The following is a 10,438-nucleotide window of genomic DNA, read 5'->3' as shown; positions in this document are numbered from 1 at the left end:
AAATTTCAAACTTCAAACGGACCTCTTTCTTCCTCTCTTCAGTTTCTTACTCTCGTTCAGTATGAAATTTGCCAAGTATTCAAGGTCATTGCAAGTGTTCTATGTAAACAAAATTTACAAGAAGAAAGCTGAAGCTATCTCGTAATTTACACGCCAGTAAACTGTATGCATGTGAATATGGTGTAGCATCTCTGAACCCCTAACCTGTGAACATTTACAGCTAGTTATAAGCCCTATTTCAGACCTTATGTTTAGTCTCATCATGAACAAGGAGAGCATGCGCAACCTACAGCTAGCTTTGAACCCTATTTCAGACCTTATGTTTAGTCTCATCATGAACAAGAAGAGCATCTGCAACTTCATACGTTGAGTATCATGCAACTGCTTTATTTAAACAAAATTTACAACAACAAAGCAATGCATGTGCCTCTTAATGAACAGCGCCAATCCCGCCAGAAGGGCTAGCGGCACCAGTCAACAGGGAGCATCTCGCCAATGCTAACGGCGAGATTGCCCTTGCCCTATCTCGCCATCACGGTCAGCGAGTCCCAGCCTCTCTCCACCTATATCGCCACTACCAGTAACGATACCAGCCTCTCTCCACCTTTGCCGCCATTGGCAATGGCGGGTTACACCCAAGAACAGACCCCCTCCGTCATTAGTTTTAAAACAAACCCCAATCCGTAAATAGTTTTTAAAATAAGCCCCCTTACGTAAATTTGCCGTAATTAATGTAATGTCCCTACCAAAGTTTTGGAACTTAGTTTTCAGTTTCAAATGGTGATGACGCATATGATGATGATATATCGATAAACCAAAACAAAAAAGACAGTTAATTAACATATGCGCATGAGTTCTTGTGGTATTGAAGATCGACAGGTGTGCGGTGGAAAAACCATTGAGAGGAAGTTGATCAGCTTCAATCATCCTGATATAAATTTGTTTACTATATTGATTAAATTTAATAGTTATATGAATTGTTTAAGGTCTTCTAATTAATCTACTTCATCAAATTGAAAAGACAACAGTCAACAGGGACGGGGAAGATCTAAAGTACTCTTGTTAGAATAAACAATATCATGTAAGAAATAACCATTTTTTTTATGACTTTAACTATTTGAATTTTGAAAGGAAATATGATTATACTTAGACAGAGGAATGTGTTAAAAATTTTATATGATGAATAGACATAAAAAAAATAAAATATATTAAATCTCACATTAAATAAAGATAATGTCGAGTTAAACTATAAATGTAGAAAACAATATTTACTTTATAAATTTATTTTGTGGGGTTAAATTAAGTTCAAATCCACTTTCTGACATGATATTAAAATTTATCCTAAACAAAAAGACATAATATAAAATGCAATATAGATTACAACAGAGCTAAAATAATTAACTACACATGACTCATTTTCTACGTTGTTTTCATCCCCTTCTCGTGGCCTTGTTGTTTGAAGCAGCCATGTCATTGATAATTTCGCTGGAATAGCGAGAAGAAAAATGTGAGATACTTGTTGGAATCTTCAATCTTGTGAGAAATTTTAAACTATTTATTGTAGTATATGTTAGTCCCTTTCTCTCTCGCGGCCTAGCTGTGAAGAAGCCGTTGTTTATTCTTTGTCTTTTTAATCATTGCTGTTTATTTATAATATGGCACACGAAATAATACAAGTGGTCAAAGGTAGGTAAGGAATAAGCCCTTATTATATGTATGAGTACGAATCAAAAATATGTATGAGTATGTTAACGTTACATAGATTGATTACTTACAATTAATAAAATATGTATGAGTACGTTAACGTTACATAGATTACTTAAAATAAAAAGCATTAATCACCCCAAAAGAGTAATACGCGTGGCTTTTTACTAGTCTTGCATAGATCACAAATGTCTAAAACAGATTATATTGTATGGATAGAGACGGGCCGGTCTTCACATGGCTCCCGTAAATATAAGGCTATTACATATATAAGGATTATAAAAAGTAAATATCCATTTTTTTAAATACAAACATGTATTTTTATCAAGTAAATAATATAATTTTAATAAATTTTGAAAAGATATGTTACATTTTTTATTCAATATATTCTCTTAAACTGTTATTTATTACTGATAAAATACATTCTTTACTCATATAATTGATGTCTGTCACCTATAAAAGAAAGATGCTTAAATTATAATAAAAAATTGTTTTTTTCAAGCATTTTGGTATGCAAAATGATTTACGATGACATTAATGTTAAAATGCATTGAATCTTAAGATGTGAATAAGCAAATGATATTCAGTAAAAAAAAAATGATATACAGTTAAAATAAAATACCGTAATTTGTTACACTCATATATGCGTGTTAAATCCATGACTTACATAAAAACTGCATACTTTTTTTGTCCAGTGACTCTGAATCGAAGAACTTAGTGCCTTTGTTTTATTCTGTTAATAAAATTAACATGACAGGTAGAGAGATATATATATATTCATAAATCATTTTAATTTTTTTTTAATTCAATAAGGTTGCATTAAGAAATATGAATATATGAAATACTCTGTCTGCTGATTAAAAAAAATGAATTACTCCGTCATTCTCACTTCACTACTAGTTGTTGCATTATCAAAAAGAAAAAGACAATGAAATAATAAGAGTAATTCATATTTATAATAATTTAACAAAGCATTTTAAATAACTTATTATTTATCTCCTTTTATTGCATTAGTTATTTTATGTTGTATTTTGATTTTTTAAAACTATATAATTTGTTATAAAAATATTATGTGAGAATAGAATAATGATAATACTTCAAAATATCTACATCCACTGACTCCACACTCAAATTGCTGTCCGGTGGGGTCGGTCTTATATAAAGCAATCAATGAGATGGGATCGTATGTTGCTTAAAAGCCACTTTTTCCTTTTTCAACTCAGCAGGATGGCCTGACAAGAAACGTTGTGTACATTCTACAATTTCTAAATTCAAAACACGTGCAAATGAGATTGACTAATTTTCCCGCGTTTGATAAATTACAATAATTACGTTTTGATATAAATTTATAATTAAAACTAATTTAAATATAATTTTTATTAGCATTTAATAGTTTAGTGATTCCATTAAAAATATTTTTTTTATTAAACTTTAAGACAAACTCACCATTGTGATTAACATTTGTCTTTTGGAGCTTCTCAGAGTTGTGACATGCGGGAATGGACTAAATATATATACAGTAGTGAGTAGACCACCACATGTTGACACCAATAATTATATGAGAGTAAATATAGATTCTCTTATAACATATTGCTATTAATAATCTTATTTACTTATTTGAGCCACTAGATCGAGTCAGCCTAGTGTGAAAGGTTTGAAGTATAATCATTGTACAAATTCTTTCTATTTACTTATTTAAGAAAATATTGAATATTTTTAATACAAACATATCAGACAGACGAGAGGAGATGCTTATTTCTTTCAAAAATAGAAAGAAAGAAAGAAAGATGTGTATAATTTTCTGAAAATGCAAGCTAAACAAAGTTTGGGTATCATGAATGATCATGTCCGAACAGCCATTCCTCCTCTAGGGTTGGCATTATTGATGTTTGGTACGATTAGATTCATGCATCAAATTATTTCCCACAGCAGAGTCCGTCCATATTACATTATTTTTGAGTCCTACTCTCTCCCGTGAATAGTTGACGCCACGATTCCAACATAAAACCGATGATAAGGATCCTAATTAAAAACAGCGACAATTTGTAACTCAGTGCATTATGAGATGCTTATTGCTAGCCACCGTGGGAACCTTCCAACCCATATATAGTATATATAGGAACACATTTGTGGGAAAGGTTTTCGTTTTGATCTTAGATGTTAACATATGAAATTTGAACCTTTAATTCTCATATTTTATGAAATTATTAACTAATGAATATAGCATTATAGCCTTATTAGTACATGTCAATAGTTTTCTATCTCTCTTTCCCGGATGTGTGCATCGCTGAAACTTCCTACGTATTCGCCAAGCACTACTTTTTTCCTTCCACTAATATATATATATATATATATATATATATATATATATATATATCACAGCACACTGCACACATTGTTCCATGCCAACTAAGTAAAAGGAATTCATTCATTTGAGAATATATTAATCTTTCTACACTGAAAGAAAATAAAAGGAACTTACCAAAGAAAATATGATTATGATTATTGTATAGATAAAACCCACTTGCCAACTAAACTAAACAATATCATATCCTGCCCAAACCAATGGGAGTTATGTTTAGTGATAAATTAAGGTCCGAATTTTCGTTGAAATTATATCCAAAAACCCTAACCTACCCGACCCAGCTTATCTTAGATGGCTAAGTATTGGCCAATGCTCACAAGTCACAAGTCACAATATATTCCAAATTTACTAGAGCAACCACACCCAAGAGCTTCTTAATCTTAAATGCATGATGGTCAAGTATTTTATATTTCTGTACATGTGTGCGTGTGTTTATAATCAGCCATAATTAAACACAACACAGCAACAATAAAAAATTATCAATCATGAATACCAATCATAAGGTTATGCAGTCTTGTAAAAAAAGAAAAGAGGTTATGCAGCCTCTACTATCGAGGAACCCCTGCAAATAACAAATAAACTACAGGACCAGAACACCACTTCAGAATCAGAATTAAAAAAAAAAAAAAACAAGAACACCAACTTAATTAATCATTTTTCTTCTTATAGTCTTGTTAACGAATTGACAAGTGTATTAATTTTATCACAAGTGGTAAAGATTAAAATAAAAGTTCAAATGTCAAATTCGCATAGACTTTGATTGTATTTTAGTGATGTAAGCCCAATTGTTAAATCATGGAAAGAAATAGAAGAAGAAATAGATAAAGATAAGTGTGAAAATTAAGAATAAAAGAAAAGAAGAAAGATAGCAAAAAATAAACAATAATTTAAATGTGAAAAGATAAAATCAGAATACAATGATGTTGAGGACCTAATATACCAAAATTACTTATGATGTAATCTAAAAGATTTTCTCTATTTAATGAAATTCTTGTTTCCATCTTCATCTACTGAATTATTCTATTTTTGATTTTTCGCAAGAAGGACTTAGCTTATTTATCATTTCCCCCAAATTTTCTTTGCAGAGATAAAATAACAAACAGTATTAAGATAAGAGATGCAAAGATTGTTAAGCAAAATAAATGTCAATCTATTTCTAGCAATGAATTAATTCAGATATCCTTCCCCGGTTCTTCAGAAAATAACTATTTTTCAATACGTTACCCTCTAAATATTATATTATATGGGTGATCAGACAATAATAACAGAAGAGGACAAAGAAAAATTATAAAAACAAAATTGCATTAAATAGATTATAGAAAAAAATTACATTACAAGAGTTTGACCTACAGGCTCCCAACAAAAGGAGTTTAACCTCTCATAGTCATGAGAGACTTTACACTTCACGGACTAATGAAAGAAAGAGCTGGATGACTAATAACAATAAAAGAGAAATGGCTTAAAGAGAGAGGGGTTTCCCCTAAGAGATAGGCTTAAGCTTTGGATAGCTATAAGACTCGGTGTGTATTTTCCTTTCTCCTCCTTTTATAGGCTTAAGGTAGCATACTTTTCACGCTGATCTCGTGCTTAGCGCGGACTTTCACTCTAAGCGAGCATATGGGCTTCCCCGTGGGTCTTTTCGCGCTAAGCCTGAATTTTCTTCAAGGCTTTTTTGTCTAATTTTTGTATCAATTTTTCTTACAAAGTACTTGAAATCTTTTTTTTTTGAATTCTATCAATCAAAAATTATAAAAATATTAATTTTTACATTATTTTCTTAAAAAAAATAATAAAATAAATAAATGACACCTATTTATTAACTTAAATTGACTATCAAATTAATTCATATTTCATAATTATCAAGTCTCCAATGAATAAGTTGCACATTAATCCCCCAACGGTGTACCAGCCAGAGATCAATGGGGTACGTACAGCTAGCTCATCCTTAAAAAAATAAGCAATTAATTACTTTAAAAGAAAGAAAACAATCTGTTATCAAAACTTAACTACTTTCTTTCCGTTCATTTTTATTTTTGTTCTTAACAGTGTGTTTGATCCTCTACTAGACAATACATTAGCAGAGAAAATTCGAATTTGCTTATTTGACAAGCTGGTGGATGTTGAAGTAACTCATAATTATGGCAGTTAAGTTGATTATATTTAAAAAGAAAATTAGAAAATATAAAAGATCACCTATATGGAGAAAACGCTATTTGTCTTATGTCCGGTATACACAAAAGAAAAGATGGGATTTGATGGAGAAATTTGAGATGAGTTTTAGACATCAAGTTGACGAATTTAATTACGAAGTATAGACCCATTAAAACACTATTGCAACACAAATTATGTTCGTTTCTCAACATGTGAAGTGATGACTTTGATGGATATATATAGCTAACACATTTTTAATGAATATAATTTCAAAGTATAGATGCATTCTTTTTTTATCCACAATATTAGTTGGTTAATTTTGTCAAAATATCAGTGGAAGAATTTGAATGTAAAATCTTTCTCTTTCTTATTCATTCATCCTTTTTAACCACTAGATTAATCTTATGTTTTTCAAAGTATAGATGCATTATCACGAATCACCTAAAAAGTAATGAGAAAGCACGTAAAACATTTTTTTTAATAATTAACTTGTCGTTGTCGTTAATTTTCTGACTTCTGATTACATTCTTTGTTGAGTTTTGTTGTTTAGATATTAAAAGAATTAGTATTCAATTATATATGTAGTTATTTTATTTTTATCTCTTTTGTTTTATACCCATATTAAAAGTACATCAGTTGGACATTTTGTTCGAGTTCAATATTAGACAAATTAGACTATATGACAACCTTAATTTATATATTTAGATGAAAGAGATAATTTAGACGTGTAATACACATCAAGTTAAGCAAATAATTTATCATGATGTATCTTAATACTGTTTTTGATTTGTTTGGATTAAAAAATCAAATTAAACAAAGGGAAATATTATTAACAATTGGCAAATATTAAAATATAAAAATATATATTAACAATTGGATTGGCACTGGAGATTTCTACTGCATAGTCCTCTCTGATGTAATTGAGTGGATAATCAGTAATGGTTTCTTTTGACGTGGCAAGACGGCAGAGTGGATAGGAAGGGATTACCTTGATCGCACATATACTAGGATGAATCAAAGAATCCATCATTTTTTTAATACGTAGAAAAATCATATTAGTTGAACTTTGTTTAGTTGATCGCTTTTACTTTGTGTTTGACTCAAGTTATAGGAAAACATTTAAGACTCGAATGTCTTTGATGTTTGATGTCTTACGTGTTTATGATAGGTAATTCTTCATAGCAATTCATAAAACTTAAAAGCTTATATGAAAATAATTAAATCAAATAAAAAATAAAAATTATTATTTTAATAGGAATTGAATTCATAATTTTTATTTATAGATAAGATAATAAATCATTAACACACTTATTATGTTTAATTAAATATATTAATATTATTTTTTATATATCATTAATAAAAAGTTGTTATTTATTTTAAAAATTATCAAAATTTATAAATTAAAAAATATTTAATATATAAATCTTTTTAATTTTATTTTATATCATTTTATATGTTTTTATTTTGAATAGTTTACATTTTTTATTTTACCAATTTATAATTAAATTTCATAATTTAATATGCAAATCATTTACATAAATATTTTTAAATTGATTTTGTTATAAAAACTATTTTAGTATAATTATTTACGTAAAATTAAAAAAAAATATTAAATATTTTTTAATTTATGAATTTTGATAATTTAAACAAATTAATAACTCTTGATTCATAAAAAGTAATGTTAATAAATTAACTAAACAAAACAAGTTTTTTATTGCATTGTCTATGAATAATTTTATATAAATAATTAAAGTAAAAATAATATGTATATTATAATCAATTTACAAAAAATTAAGTGAATAATTTACATATTAATTTATCAAATTTAATTATAAATTGATAAAATAAAAATATAGAAACTATTCAAAATAAAAAAAAATATAAAATAAAATAAAATATTTACATATTAAATAGATTATAATTTATAAATTTTGATAATTTAAAAAAAAAAATTAATAACTCTTAACTAATTATACATAAAAAATAATATTAATATAACTAACTAAACAAAATAATTATCTTGATGGTTTGTTGTTTTGTTTATATATAAATGGTTATGGGCTTAATTCCTATTAAGACAATTTTTAATTTTTATCTCGGTTAATTTTTTTACATTAATGTCATGTGAACTAGTTATATGAACTCTCTGTCCAAAATTATTTATTTAAAAATTAAATTAATATACAAATTTAAAATTATAAGAAATCAAATTTATAATTTAGACAACCTAGAACATGATATTGACAAAAGAAAAAAAAATGTCCGATGTGTGTATATGCAACATATACACACACGGATCCGTGCTTCAAGGATTTGCATCATATATAATAATTCATGAACAAGAAGCCAAAGCTTTGGGAAGATGATCAGGAAACAAGGGGTCTAACAGACCAGCCAAAGTCCTAAAAACGAAAAGATAAACGATGCGTGCGTGACAACTTTATTTATTTACCATTCGACATCTTTAATTTATTGAATGTTCTTCCATTCAAATATGTAGCGATTGATACGTGCGTGTCTGTTTCATAGGGAGTTGATTGGGAAATGATAACTACTTAATATATATTTGACATTTCTTTTGCTGAGAAATATATTAATGACTAATGAGTGCACGCATACTATGTAAATACATGAACACTCACAGAAATCATATACTCCAGTCTAAAGTTGTTAGATTTGTTTTATTGGTAGAATTTTCGTCCAACAATTAAAAATTATTTTTCAGTATAAAGATTATGCATGTACATTAATAATATAACGTGTTAAATAATATATAGACAACATATTACTACTAGTATGAAAAAAACAATTTATATTACAAAATATATATATATATATATATATATATATATATATATATATTATATGAAATAATTAGAACATAATGACAATGTAAATATTTTTTATATTATCATTTAATCAATATAGTGATGTGATAAGAATATTATTAAGTTTCAACAACTATTTTAAAAAATCATACTTAAAATGTTTTTTTAAAATTAATTGATAATCTAAAAAGTTGCATTGATAGTACATAAAACATAAATTCATAATATATTACGTCGATAATATAAATTTATAACAATAATTTTTTTTGTTATATAATCGCCATATAATAAAAACAATTAATGTTAATTTTTGAATTTTTTTTGTTAGTATATGTTTTTTCAGCGTATATTTTTCCGTGCCAACTGGTTGAACCCTCATGAACTGATGAAAGTCTCATAATTTTTCTTACAAGCCAATACTAATTCTATTTTATATTTATAACTCATATATAGGAGTAATAGATAGAGGGTCTTAACTACGTCATAAATAAACTGTTGGTTGGTCGTGTGGTAGTACCGTAGTAGACCACTAAGACCAGTAGAATACAAACTTAAATATGTGAGATAATTGTATATAACATATAAATGTGAACAGAATATTTTTATATTATGTCACAAATCCTTTTATAAATCTTCCTCTTATTTTATAAAAAGTACTAATATTAAATAAAAAAGTGAATATATATGTTGTCACAAATACTTACTGTTTTTACTGCACAAGAAAAGTAAAAGAATTGATAAGAGATATTATTAGAAAATTTAAATTATTCGTGTGAACAATATTAAAAATTATTAAAAGATATGCATAGTCAAAGATCAAGAAATTAGGAAAAGATACACATGGTTGTTCAACTATATGAGGTCATTGTTGTGGTCGTTCTTCCAAATTGTTGCTTTGACTTGGGTGATTTCCCATATGACCAACGTTAACGACATAAGATTGTGCAGATTTTGTTACTGGCGCCTTAAATCAATGTTATCCTAGGCAAGGATAATGATAAGACGTTGAAAGTAATTTTTTATTAAAAAAACTAAAATAATAAATTGGTCTTTATAATTTTTAATATATATTTTTTTAATTTCTTTTAGCCTTTATAAGATTTATTTATTTTTGCTTTTTAGAACATAAGTTTTATTGTCAAATAATAATAATAAATTTGATGGAATAATCACATATAATTTTTTTTTGTTAATTATTTTTTAAATTATCATTTTTAATTAAAATTTGAAAACACAGTTTACAAAAATATTACATGCGATTATTTCGTTAGATTCCTTCATAATAAAAAATTTAATAGACTATTAAAATCATTATTATGTTTTCGGTTAGCATCATTGTTATTTGATAATTAAAACTAACACCTTTAAATTTTATAGGACTTAAATAAAA

The sequence above is a fragment of the Glycine max genome, chromosome 11 (genome assembly GCF_000004515.6).
Source record: "Glycine max cultivar Williams 82 chromosome 11, Glycine_max_v4.0, whole genome shotgun sequence".
NCBI classification, from domain to species: domain Eukaryota; kingdom Viridiplantae; phylum Streptophyta; class Magnoliopsida; order Fabales; family Fabaceae; genus Glycine; species Glycine max.
The sequence above is the reverse complement of the archived record's forward strand: the minus strand, read 5'-3'. Positions refer to the sequence as shown.